Genomic DNA, 14,566 nt, shown 5'->3' with positions numbered 1-14,566 from the left:
CTGCCCACACAACAGAGGGAGGATCTTACCTGGGAATCCTCACTTGGCTCCAGAGATTCTACCACCCTACCCACCCTCAGTTAATGTCTTATTTGCAGGTTAATTTTTCTTCACAGGTTTTGCAGGTTAACTTTTCTTCACAGGTATGCGGGCGCTGCTACGTTAAGGTCGCTGTTAAAGGGCCGGAAAGGAATTTCCCTGCATTGGCAGGTTTTGCCTTTCCCGTAGCAAAACGTCACAACTTTGGCGGTATCAGGCCTTGGGCGGAATCCTTTAGTCCATCTTCCTCTTTGCGGCGGCGATATTAGGGTTCCCCGTTAAAGGGGTTTCTGAAGGGAGGCTTTGGCCGTACGCCGAAAGGTTGTCATTGCTCTCCCCTGCGGTGGCGGCGTTACGGGGGCGGCTATCTCTGCTTGAACATATGTTGTCCAGAGCCGGCCCATCCCCCCACACACACACACTGGGTAACCCTGATGCTCCCTAGGTCCCCGGCTGGGGACCGGGGAGGGAGAACGCCCAATGCCTGAGCCAAGGTCTACCCACATTTGAAATTTAATAAAGTTGTGGCCAATTTAATCCCATAGCACGTTGTCATGAGTCATTATTTCACATGACGGGGGGACCGCGCGGGGTCTGGGGACTCCGCCTGTCCATGCAAAAAAAAAAAAAACCTCCACAGCTTCAACCCTAAAAAAAGCTCCACAAATTAACAACTTTGGTTGTCTCTCTGGTCAGCCCTCACAGCCCTTCATCAAATCTAGCTCTCTTTGAAAAAAGTTTGGACACCACTGAAAGAGATCACACTATGGATATGTCCAGAGACAATATTATCAGAAGCACTTTAATTTGTCTTTTGATTTGGGTTGCTCATCAAAACTGACATGCATTTTAAGAGGTAATTTTCTCCTATCCTCTTTTTGTGTGTGAATAATGTATATTTTTAACTATTGTTTTTTATGTTTACAGTGGTACCTCAGGTTAAGTACTTAATTCGTTCCGGAAGTCCGTTCTTAACCTGAAACTGTTCTTAACCGGAAGCACCACTTTAGCTAATGGGGCCTCCTGCCGCCACGCCGCCAGAGGACAATTTCTGTTCTCATCCTGAAGCAAAGTTCTTAACCCGAGGTACTATTTCTGGGTTAGCGGAGTCTGTAACCTGAAGTGTATGTAACCTGAAGAGTATGTAACCCAAGGTACCACTGTACTTGGAATATATATATATATATATATATATATATATATATATATATATGTGTGTGTGTGACTTTTACCGATAATTCTAATGTCTATCGTATGTTATATGTAAACTACTTTATAGGTTTTCAGCAATTAAGCAGCATACATTTTAAAAAAGCAAGTAAGTCAGAGTTGCAAGGTAATTGCAAGCACAATTGCTTGAAGATTGTAACTGTAATTGGCAGGCTCTTCCCTTTCTGACCTCAGCCAGGCGAACTGCCTAAAAAATGCATCTCAGCAGGCACTAGGTCATGCCTTAAGGGAGAAGGAGCACTTTGGGTGACTCCACCTCTCTGCAAATAGGCTTTTAGAAACATCTGCTCAAGACTCAGCACACAGGCAGAAAAATGGTCTGTAGAAGTGTGCTGAATGAGGACATGAACCAGGGTTCATATCTCCATGCATAAAGCTCACTGAAGATCTTGGGCCAGTCACTGATCCCTGGCATAACCTATCTGGCTATGAGGATGAGATTGTCAGGAGCTCAGCCTACACTCAAGTAGGACCCTGGTAGAGACACATGCCCGACTGGCATGTTCTCTCTCTCGTGGTCGATCGTTCAGGAGGTTCAAAAGCTTTCTTCAGCCCGAACATCACAGCGACCGATGCCAATAGACATCGGCACACTTAGCGATCGGCAGAGTCTTCGCAGCTTTCGTGACAGACCTCAGCAACTCAGCATTTTGGCTAATCTACTTTATTTACATATAAACAGACATGGAACACTGCAACATGGCTCCCTCTCTCTCTAGCATCAGACAGCAAAGAGAAAAAACAAAGGACAATAGTCCCACTTCACGGAACATAGTAACACAAACATCCTGTCTCCGTTACTTCCTACTCTGTGGAGTCAAAACATATACCGTCATGTGATAGACAACAATCCCATAACTGCAATCACGGAGCAGGAATTCTAACAGAGATGAGGATGTGTCTTACCACAAATGCCACTTTGAGCTTGGAGGAAAGGTGGAATATAAACACTGCAAGGCCCTGAAGTTACTAACTAGGAAAGAACAATGGGGTGGAGTGGGATCTGGGTCTTTCCAATGTGAAGGGCTCCTTGTTCACTTGGCCCTCTATTTTTCCTGAGCAAGGCCTCCATATAGTTACTCAAGTCCACAGGATAAAGACCAGGATGTCTAACAGGAAGATGGGAGGTCTCCTATTACCTGTCCAATTTGATGCTAGCTCTGATTGGTTACTGGCTAGCAGCTGCCACTCAAACCAGCCTGGGAGAAGAGGACCTTAAAAACTGAGCTGTCCTATACAGTTTTGTACCTTCTGATCATTAGGAATCCAGACAGTGACTTACTCTACATCAGAATACCTATGTGTGACTATCCTCACTGCTATATGTGTGAGTAGATTGGGAGCACTGTGTTGTTAATAAATAAACTGCTGATTTATTAATTAATTATAGGAAAGAAATACGGCCTCGGCCCAGTATACCTGAAGGAGCATCTCCACCCCCTTCGTTCTGCGCGGATGCTGAGGTCCAGCGCCGAGGGCCTTCTGGCGGTTCCTTCATTGCGAGAAGCAAAGCTACAGGGAACCAGGCAGAGGGCCTTCTCGGTAGTGGTGCCCGCCCTGTGGAACGCCCTCCCATCAGATGTCAAAGAGATAAACAACTACCTGACATTCAGAAGACATCTGAAGGCAGCCCTGTTCAGGGAAGTTTTTCATGTGTGACATTTTAGTATATTTTTGGTCTTTGTTGGAAGCTGCCCAGAGTGGCTGGGGAAACCCAGCCAGATGGGCGGGGTACAAATAATAAATTATTATTATTATTAAGCTTTTTCTTTGCCATCATCTTCACCTATCTTTGATCATTTTCACCTAGAATCTTCTGCCATGCGAGAGAGCCCTGTATGGTGGAAATGAAAGAAAGGCAAATTCCATGCAACTTTCCCCTTTATTGGGAAAAAGAATGAAACTGAAACACCCAGTGTCACAATATTATTATTATTATTATTATTATTATTATTATTATTATTATTATTATTTACCACCCTTTATCCAAGGATCACAGGGCAGTTTACAACATAATACAAAACATAGTAACAAACAAAACAATAACCCCACAGAATCAGGAAGCAGTTTACAATATAAAAACACAAAAATACATAACATAGTAACAAGTGAAACAATACGCACACCCCCAAAACCACAAAATTTAAAAGGCCATAGATTGTTTAATTAGCCAAAGATCTGGGAGAAGAGGCTTTCTTTGGCCTGGAACCTATAAAAATCCATTAGAATTTAGCCAAACCTTTCAGCCAGTTTGCTTCAGGTGGGGTGAATATAAAATGCCCCGTAAGATTGGGTGTAGGGAAATTCTTCCAAAGTTTGTTAGGAGACTAGTTTTAGAATGCGCATGGTGGTCGAGTGGAGGGTTCTTTTTGTCTTTCACTTTAAAAAGCCTTGTGAACATGTAGTGACAGCAAGGCTCACTGCAGTCTCCACACACGATCCTTGAGTCGGAATATAATGAATCGGAATATAAGTCGGAATATAATGAATATTGAGTCGGAATATAATGAATCATAGAATCATAGAGTTGGAAGAGACCACAAGGGCCATCGAGTCCAACCCCCTGCCAAGCAGGAAACACCATCAGAGCACTCCTGACATATGGTTGTCAAGCCTCTGCTTAAAGACCTCCAAAGAAGGAGACTCCACCACACTCCTTGGCAGCAAATTCCACTGTCAAACAGCTCTTACTGTCAGGAAGTTCTTCCTAATGTTTAGGTGGAATCTTCTTTCTTGTAATGGACTCTGTGCTAGTTAATAGGGGCATCCTTCTTATGAACAAAAGGCTAAATAAAGTGTTTCGTGAATCCCCAAGGCCAGACCCCCCAAACTGAAGGTTTGCTTGGGCCCTGATAAGCACAGGATCAAAATAAGCCCTGACAACAGCTTTTATCTGTGCTGATTTTAAGAAACGCTCCCTTGTTTCCTTCAAAATGGAAATGGGCAAATAGGAAATGTGCCTTTTGGCAGCTAGGAAGATGAATTAGTAATTGCATAGCAAATGCACCTTGTCATTTTAATTTTTTGCCAGAACACGCATTCCAGTCAGCAGGGGTGTTGTTCTATTATTCATAAGACATGAGATAAGTATTATTTGAAATAATGAACCAGGGTGATTCGGCAAAATGCAGTGGCAAGGAGCACTATGTGCATGTGCAGTGTAGCTTTTCAGTTTGTCCCAATATATTCTTGTGCTCCTGAAGAAAAAAGCAAGGACCAGCCATGTTCACAACAATCATTCTCTAGGGCCATAACTGCTAGACCTTTTCTGAAAACGCACAGTGACGTTCAGTGCATGTATGCAGCTGTCGGGCTTCAGGGAATCCAATCCCCCTCCCTCACAACAGACTGCCAGTAATGGGAATACAAGAAGCTCTTACCAATGTCTTTTATTCAATATTCACAGAGAGAGGTTTAGAAGTGCAGCCTCTTGAGGCAGTGGCTTTGCTCTGAGTAATCTCCCCCTTCCCTTCTCAGTCGTCAACAGCACCACCCCCCTTACGGTGGCTACTTGAGGCCAATTGCTTCTTGGCTCTCTGCTCTTCTACTTTCACTGCTCGCCGGGTTCTGGGAAAAGGGGGGTCTGGAATGCTCCCTAGTGATAATGTAGCAACCAACTGTTCCATCTTCTTCTCCCATTATTTCCCAGCCTTGCCCCTCTTCTCTCTCTGAGCTGTGACCCTCTGCAAACCACCATTGTAAATCTATACTGTCCTCCTCTTCTCAGGAAGGTTCAGGAGGAGGGGGAGGCGGTCTCCACCATTCCTCTTCTGATGTCCAGTCCCCAACAGTAGTTTGGTTTCTGAACTGACACCATTGAAAATTCTACGAGTATAGCAGCCCAAGAGAGTAGCTGCTGGATGTGTGGACTAACTCCTCTTTGGCATCAAAGGGAGATAAGACAAATTATTGGAGGATGAAACTATCAGTAGACGGTAATAGTCATGATGGCTATATATGCTGCCTCCAGGACAGTTGTTGTGGAGCAACTGTTTGTAGGCTTCCTGTAGGCATCTCATTGACCACTGTGAGAAAGAGGAGGATGTCACCAGTGTTGCTGTTTCTACTGCAGCAGACTTCTGTTTGTGCAGTGGAACTTCCATTGTCTCTCCTTGCCCCCTGGACATTCTCAAGACCAGTTCCTTCTGGTTCCTTCCTGTTTTGGGGCTAAATAGGCAAGGGGAAGGGACGCGGGTGGCGCTGTGGGTTAAACCACAGAGCCTAGGACTTGCCGATCTGAAGGTCGGTGGTTCGAATCCCCGCAACGGGGTGAGCTCCCGTTGCTCGGTCCCTGGTCCTGCCAACCTAGCAGTTCGAAAGCATGTCAAGTAGATAAATAGGTACCGCTCCGGTGGGAAGGTAAACGGCGTTTCCGTGCGCTGCTCTGGTTCACCAGAAGCGGTTTAGTCATGCTGGCCACATGACCCGGAAGCTGTACGCTGGCTCCCTTGGCCAGTAAAGCAAGATGAGCGCCACAACCCCAGAGTCGGTCACGACTGGACCTAATGGTCAGGGGTCCCTTTACCTTTACCTAGGGAAGGGGATGAGGAGGAGGAGGAGGAGGAGGAGGAGGAGGAGGAGGAGGAAGAAGAAGAAGAAATTTATTTATACCCCACCCATCTTACTTCATTTCCTCAGCCACTCTGGTGGCTCCCAACTGAACCAGCATGTTCTTAGGAGACAAAATGTGTTTATTTGTTTTTGTAGATATCTGTACCATAGAGTCATAGAACTGTGTTTCAAAAGGTGACAGAACATTCTATCTGTGATGTTTCATCTGCAATGGTCCCTCCACATGTCCCAAGCTGTAACTTGCAAACCTATAGGCCATCTTTCCAAAAACAATTGTTTTCCAATGTGGTATGCCAATAGCTATAAGCAGTGCTTTTTTCTGGGAGGATGCAGGGGTACGCATACCCCTAAATATTTTGTAAACCTAATGGGAGAAGAAACTACATTTTTTAATTTTTTTAAAAAAAGTTTCTTCTCTAGCACGGTGAATCATCAGTTCCGTTGAATAGCACAGTAAATAGTCAGTTCCCTTGCTACCCCCGATGGTGGCCTCATTTCCTGTCACTGTGTTTCCTGAGTTTTAGACGGAAGAGAGTGTTTAATGTGTGAAGTAGGAGCTGGAATCTAGCACGGTGATTGGTCAGTTTTGTTGTTTCCACCTCTGATGGCGGCTTCATTTCCTTTCCAGGTGTTTCCTGAGTCTCAGACGAAAGCGAGCGTTTAATGTGTGAAGCAGTGTGGGATGTGGATGTGTGGCGTTTTACTGATGAAAGTTTGGCCTCATTGAGGGGCAGTATTTGAATATGAGGAGGAAAATTGTTGCGGACACCAACAGCAAGCAGAGGAATCGGGAAGATGTTAGTGCACCAGTGGCGTAGCGTGGGGGGTGCAGGGGGGGCCGGCCGCACCGGGCACAACATCTGGGGTTAGGGCAAATCCATGGGTTAGGGGGCGCAAATCCACGGGTTAGGGGGCGCAAATCCACGGGTTAGGGGGCGCAAATTACTTGCCTTGCCCCGGGTGCTGACAACCCACGCTACGCCACTGTAGTGCACACAACCTCGTGCCAATGTGGAAGTTACAGCGAGCTGTGTAATATGAGGTAATGCACGTTCTTTGTACTTTTGTCCATTTACTGTATTTATTTCCCCCGATTTGAACTATAAAATGGTGATTTTCTTGAGTCAAAATGAGAGTACCTCTAAACATTTTTTAAGGGGGGGGGAGCACTGGCTGTAAGACTAAAAAAATAATTGCCCAACCTTTACCAATATTTAGATTTCAAAATGGACAGATTTTAGGTTTTCAATTTCAGTTTAACCAGTCAATTTAGTGTAAAATCTAATCAGAGGCACAAGAACATCAAAAGAAAACCCTAATCGCCAGGAAAGTACAATTTCCATTAATCTTTGAGGGACGCTGTGAATCAGACTTGTGTGTGTTTTTAGTGTAGTAAAGAGGTTTTATTATAGATGTTTTTAAACGTTTTTAGTGTAGATAGTATAGTGGAAGGACTGATGCCCATGACCCCTTAATTCAAAACAATTCTATTAAGGCAAATAGGGGCAAGTGAGGTGTATGTTGTGGCCAAATTATGGATTCAAATCATGATTTCTCAAAGGAAAGCTTGTCTTCACATAGTATAAATTGGAAAGATAGGTTCTGCAAAGCTCATCCGAGAAACAAGACTGTTTAATTGGTTGATGTTGTCCCCTTCAGTGAAGGTAAAATAAAAAATAAAAAAAATTCTGATGAGGCGTTAACAGCATTCAAAGGCAATGCGGTTGCAATTTGAAAGGTAATTTCTCACACCTTATCAGCTCTAGACAAAAGACACTTAACTGCACAGCTAATAAAAAATACATTTTACCATCAGTATGGCACAGTCAGTAAAACACCTTGGGGAATAACTTGTAATTTAAGGGGGGGGGGTTGTTAAACTGCTTTTGCCATTCTGAGACTTGGCGCAAGCTCACAGTAGCTGCCAGCATCACAAAGATTGTTTCAGGAGTACATGGGAATATTAGCAGGATCGTGGTTTGTTAGCGGGGAGCTGCCAATTGGGTCAATCAGGGTCTCTACTTTGGGAGAGTCAATGCAGCTGCCATGATTTGTTTGATCACGCCATGAGAGAAGAAAAGGAAGCTTTCTTTTACTGAGTTAGACCATTGGTCTGCTCACTGTTATATACACTGACTGGTAGCAGCTCTGTGGGGCTTCAAATAGTCCTAATTGGAGATGAGTGGGATGTGGGCTGCGCTGTGGTCTAAACCACTGAGCCTCTTGGGCTTCCCAATCAGAAGGTCAGTGGTTCGAATCCCCGCAACAGGGTGAGCTCCCGTTGCCCTGTCCCAGCTCCTGCCAACCTAGCAGTTCGAAAGCACACCAGTGCAAGTAGATAAATAGGTACCACTGTGGTGGGAAGGTAAACGGTGTTTCCGTGTGCTCTGGTTTCCATCACAGTGTTCTGTTGCGCCAGAAGCGGTTTAGTCATGCTGGCCCCATGACCCAGAAAGCTGTCTGTGGACGAACGTTGGCTCCCTTGGCCTGGAGCGAGATGAGTGCCGCACCCCTTAGTCACCTTTAACTGGACTTAACTGTCCGGGGTCCTTTAGTGAACCCTCTGGCCTGGTAATGCCTTTGCAGTCTTTTGTGGGCACCACACTGGCAACCTTAGCCACAACATCATACCAATTAGCTATCTCACTAACGGAACCTCCTTCCAAATTCTAACCACCTTACAGTTCAAACCTCCATAAGCTTACTCAGAAATAAGGAAAATTGTATTCAACAGTGCTAACTTCCTCGTGTGTTTGAGTTTGCTGTCTTAGAATGCTGCTGTCAACTACAAGCAACTACTCACCAGCATTCTCAAAAAGAATGACATATGCAGTCATTTAATATTAGTTACTCAATCAATTGGATTCTTGGAGAGCCACAGTCATTGAAGGCTGGTTCAGAAGCCAGGCAAAAAATAGCAAGGAGTATTTTTGTTTCTGTTCCCCACCCTCCTAGTTCAGTGCAGCACTAGTCAGACACAGTGAACCAGCAAAACCCTATTGGGAACCATAAATCTTTTCATGCATATTTATTATAGCTAAGTTGGGAATGCCAGTATAACATTATAACATTTCCAGTAACAAGAAAAAAGCATCTCTAGATACATATCCTAAGCAGTTTAGAAAGGTCAGCACCTTGGACAGCAGAAATCAAGCTAGTATGCTATATTGAGATTTCAGTCGGTGGTGTGATCACAGATATTTTCCTGCTTGGCCTCCATTGTTCTGCTTCCGAATTTTCTCATTGTATGGTTTCACCAAGCCTGGCTGCACTTCTCTCACCTACTAAAAGATCATTGCAAGAAGGAAAGTGGTAAGTTCCTCCTTCAGCAAAGGTGGTCATGTCTGATTATCATTGGCAACCCGCAAGATCAGCATCTTAGTTCTGCTTCTGGGTTTGTTTAGTGTAGATTCTACTTGAAGTGTAACTTAGAACATGGAATCCATAAACCACAAGATTTTGTAAGGATCATGAGTTTGTGTGGCTTTTAAGAAGGCTTCAACGGCCTTTAAAAAGAATTCAGTGAGTTCATGGAGGTTAGGCCTACAATAATAGTTAACCATGGTAACTGGAAAAGGAACCAACATATTTTGGAGTCAGCATGTCTCTGGGTAGCATTCACTGGAAACAATCAACTGAGATAGTTCCTTCAGCATGTTCTGTTTGTTAGCCTCCAAAGGTTGTTGTCCGTTGCTAAGCATGTTGGGCATATCGATACCGGTTTAGCCATCAGTTCCTCATTTAGGAATCATAGTGTTGTTGTTTAGTCATTTAGTTGTGTCCGACTCTTCGTGACCCCATGGACAAGAGCACGCCAGGCACTCCTGTCTTCCACTGCCTCCCGCAGTTTGGTCAAAGTCATGCTGGTAGCTTCGAAGACATTATCCAACCATCTCGTCCTCTGTTGTCCCCTTCTCCTTGTGCCCTCCATCTTTCCCAACATCAGGGTCTTTTCCAGGGAGTCTTCTCTTCTCATGAGGTGGCCAAGGTATTGGAGCCTCAGCTTCACGATCTGTCCTTCCAGTGAGCTCAGGGCTGAGGAATCATAGTACAGTACTGCAAAGAGGGGATAGGAACCTCTAAGGAAATGTTAGGAAGCTCAGCAAACTACAATTCTCATGATTCTATAAGGGGAAGTAACTGCAGTAAAAGTGACCTGAAAGCCATATGTTTGTAGATGCCCAGAGTTCAAGATAAGATGGCCATTTGATGGAAATGCAATTCTTAATATTTTGTTGGTTTTGAAGTGATGGGCTTTGAATAGGGAGGGAAAATGTTGCATCAAGCATCAGTGAGTTAGATCAATAGGATTCTATCTCTTTGAGGTAGGGGGGACGGACTTTTAAATGGCTGCTTTGGGCATTACGACAGATGGCACAGTTTCACATTGGATATTTAATCTTACAAGTGTCTAAATGTTAGGAAACAGTTCTGAACTCCTGAGGAAAATAACAGAAGGGCAAGCTCAAACTTGTTGGTGTTAGAATACATTACACACCCGATAATACAAAAAGACAACCTTTGACATTTCTAAATGCTTCTTCTTCTTTTTTCCTCATATTTCTACACATATACCCAAACTGTGACGGGGAAAAAAGAGAGACAACAGAAAAGGGCTAAAGCCAAAAGGTGCTTGTAAGATGTTTCTGCATTTTAAGCGGTTTCTGTTGATGTGAATTTTGGGAAGGGCATTTAGTCCTCATCTTGACTCATGCGCCTCATGCAAAGCAAATGTTGCTTAGAGTATTTGGTTTGAAGTGCTATTGGTGGTGGTAGGCGGATGACATTTTCACAGAACCCAAATTTGAACTGAATCAAATCTTTGCAGAGGATCTGAAGAACCATCAGGAGAGATTTTCTAATGAGATGTCATTGAGAGAGACAATACCACAGCCGGCCCTTGAGGGTTGCAATGCTTAGCGGCAAAATCAAGCCAGACCAGCTTTGCTTCTGTAGTATTTGCTAAAGGGAGGGTGAGGAGAGAGACGGGGGGAAACATACTTGAACTTGAGGTTCATACAAGGACAGGTATAAAAAGAATCACTGGGCAAACCACGAAAGCTTCTGCTGAAGGGAAATATATGCAATGTACCCCAGGCTTTATTTCAGCTTAGTCACGATATTCTGCAGGAGGCGAGATGGTGTGCTGAGGAAAAGTGGGGCTGAACTTATTTACAAAGAAAAAAGCTGAATGGAAAACAAATACCAATGCATTTTAATAAATGCATATGGAGAACAGTAATTCTTAGCATCTGTGTTGTGCTTTAAACTGAAATTACTTCTCAGTAATTCCTACAACAATCCTATAAGCTACTGGAAATATGTATTATATGCTGGTGTGACATGATAAAGTATCTCTCCAGTTACCAATTTTCTAAGTTCCTTATTTCAGAGACCACCCGATAGTTCAGAACATCATTCCAAACTGTTATGAGACATAACAGAAGACAACTGAAGGCAGCCCTGTTTAGGGAAGCTTTTAATGTTTCATAGGTTATTGTATTTTAGTGTTTTGTTGGAAGCCGCCCAGAGTGGCTGGGGAAACCCAGCCAGATGGGTGGGATATAAATAAATTATTATTATTATCATCATTGTTATCATAGAACTGTAGAGTTGAAAGGGTCGCCGCCCCCAGGGTCTCTAGTCCAAGCCCCTGCAATCTCAGAATCTCAGCTAAAGCATCCATGACAGATAGCCATCCAAGCTCTGCATTAAAACCTCCAAAGAAGGACAGCATCTGAAGGGCAGCATGTTGACTATCCCTGATCCTGCTTGTGGGTATTAAAAGTTTGCTGAAATGTAGCTCACGTTTTTGGGTTTGTGCTAGGTAAGGCATAATGGAATCACAGAAAGTCATCCTAGGAAGAAACATTTCTAAAACAAAGGTGGTGAACTGCCAGCCAATGGGCTGGGTCTGGTCCACCAAGGTTGTTGTTGTTGTTTGTTTGCAAGATACTTTCTGATTTTCCCCGCAGAGGCAGAATCTGGGGTAACAGATATTTAGAGTCTAGAACAGGGGTCGGCAAAGTTTTTGTGGCTTGGGCCGGTTCACGGTCCCACAGCCGCTGTGGTGGGCCGGCGTGCATGCACGCACACACACACATGCACAAACGCTATTTCTGGCGCTCCTTCCAACGCGGAGGAGGTGTGCGCAGCTTCCTATTGGCTGCAGGAGCTTCCTGCAGCAATGGGAAGCAGGCCAGCATCGCAGAAGGCGGTCCCTGCTCTGCTCTGCACTGAGCGGGTAGCAGGGGTCCCCGAGCATGTGGCAGGGGTCCATGGGCCTGTTAAACGACCCCCATGGGCCTTAGGTTGCGGACCCCTGGTCTAGAACACGGATGAGCTTCCAGAATATCCTTCAGAAGAATGCAATGAGATTCAAGGTTCAAAACACTGAATAAGTTGGAAGAAAACAATATAGTGCCACCTAGAGGTTGGAGGTATGCACTTACCCTATCTTTCCAAGTTCTTACAGTGGTACCTCGGGTTAAGAACCTAATTCGTTCTGGAGGTCTGTTCTTAACCTGAAACTGTTCTTAACCTGAAGCATCACTTTAGCTAATGGGGCCTCCTGCTGTCGCTGTGCCGCCGCTGCATGATTTCTGTTCTTATCCTGAAGCAAAGTTCTTAACCCGAGGTAATATTTCTGGGTTAGCGAAGTCTGTAACCTGAAGCGTATGTAACCTGAAGCGTATGTAACCCGAGGTACCACTGTATTAATAACATTAATACTTTATTAATAACTTTAGCCTTCCTTTGAGATGCTTAGAACTCTTTCTTTCATTCCTATGTTCTCAGTATGCAAAATAGCTGCATTGAAGGAGGGATTCTACAATATTTCTTCTGTATTTTGTCACCTAAGAAATACCAGATAATGCCGATCCGTCAAGGCTTCTGTGACTTAGCTTAGTTATCTCCTAGCTTTTTCCTCGATTGAATTTTCAACTGGCAACGTTCCTGTTTTCTCTCTGGAACGATTTTAGTCTATGTTAATAGTTTTCAGATGTAGTATATCTAAAAAAAGGAGAAATGACATGAGGAAACTCGCAGCTGGGTTTCAAGGGCGCTCTTTCCTGTAATAATTGTTTTAATGGCCACATTTGATTTTACAGGAAAAGCTTGCAAGGCTTTTATTTTTATTTGGTCTAACAGCTGTGGTGTTGGCAACACAGGCTGAGCACTGCTGTGGGAGTGCAGCCATTAAACTTGTGCAGAGTTTCAAACTTTGCCCAGTTTAAACTTAAGAACTCATTTCTACCCATAATATGGAGTGTATTGCTACAGTATTGCTACTATCACCTTTACAATGAATTCTTAAATATAATCAATGAATTCCTCAATAGAATAAGTTGAATATTTTTTTTTAAATGGGCACCAAATGTTGTGTAATAGACAGGTGTGGTTTTTTTAAAAAAAATCCAGTGTTTTTTCATGTTTTCTTCTCAGTGTGCAATAACTAGACATGTGCTCAAGATAATAGGTCAGGAATTTGTGACCTTCCATTGGTATCTAACACCGAGTAAAATTGCTAAAAGGTACAAAACAAGTTCAAAATTGTGTTGGAAATGTAAAGAGAAGGAAGCTACTTTTTACCATATGTGGTGGACATGTACATTGGTAAAGGCTTTCTGGGAAATGATATATCATGAACTAAAGAAAATGTTTAAAAATACATTTGTTTAAAAAACCAGAAGCCTTTTAAAAAGACTTTTTATGTATACAACAACAGCAGCAAGAATGCTACTAGCCCAGACATGGAAGGAAGGAGAAGTACCAACAAAAGAAGAATGGCAGATGAAACTGATACAGTATGTGGAAATGGCGAAACTGACAGGGAAGAATCGAAACCAGGAAGATCAAGAATTTACTAAAGACTGGAGTAAATTTGTAATTTACTTAAAAGACCACTGTAAGGACACTTGTAATGTGGAGTTATTTGTGATAATTATGGTTAATTAATAGCTAGGTAAAGGTAAAGAGTAAAGGGACCCCTGTCCATTAGGTCCAGTTGTGGACAACTCTGGGGTTGCGGCGCTCATCTCACTTTACTGACCGAGGGAGCCAGCATACAGCTTCCGGGTCATGTGGCCAGCATGACTAAGCCGCTTCTGGCGAACCAGATCAGCGCCCGGAAATGCCATTTACCTTCCTGCCGGAGCGGTACCTATTTATCTACTTGCACTTTGACGTGCTTTCAAACTGCTAGGTTGGCAGGAGCAGGGACCGAGCAATGGGAACTCACTCCCAGCAATGGGAACTAATAGATAGATAATGGTAAAAGATGCGGTAAAATTAAATTTAAATATGGAATCCATGCTCCTGTTTAGGTTTCCAGACATGCAATTCCTTTCCCCTCTTTTCTGGTTTTCTCTTCCTCCCTTCTCCAACATTTCATGTCCACTGAGAACATTCAGGCCTCATTGGGCTGTTTTGTGGTTTCCCTACAATGCCTCCCCTGTCTCTTTGCAAGATTGTTTTCTTAAAAATAAATGACAAAGTATTTGTACAGGAATATGTAGAAAACAATGTTAAGGACTGTAGCCCAGGAAATGCCAACATAAATTAATTTGAATTGGAAGCAGACCGCTTCAGTCATTGTATTGCATTAACCTGCTACAGAATAATGGTGAATCTCTCAGGGAAACAATGGCGATATTTCAGGTTGAAAACTCAGGTGAGGCTTATCTACCATAGGCATTTATTACTATCGCCATTGCTGAAGCAT

This window comes from Podarcis liolepis (assembly GCF_965112155.1).
Source record: "Podarcis liolepis genome assembly, chromosome: 9".
Classification (NCBI taxonomy): Eukaryota; Metazoa; Chordata; class Lepidosauria; order Squamata; family Lacertidae; genus Podarcis; species Podarcis liolepis.
The sequence above is the reverse complement of the archived record's forward strand: the minus strand, read 5'-3'. Positions refer to the sequence as shown.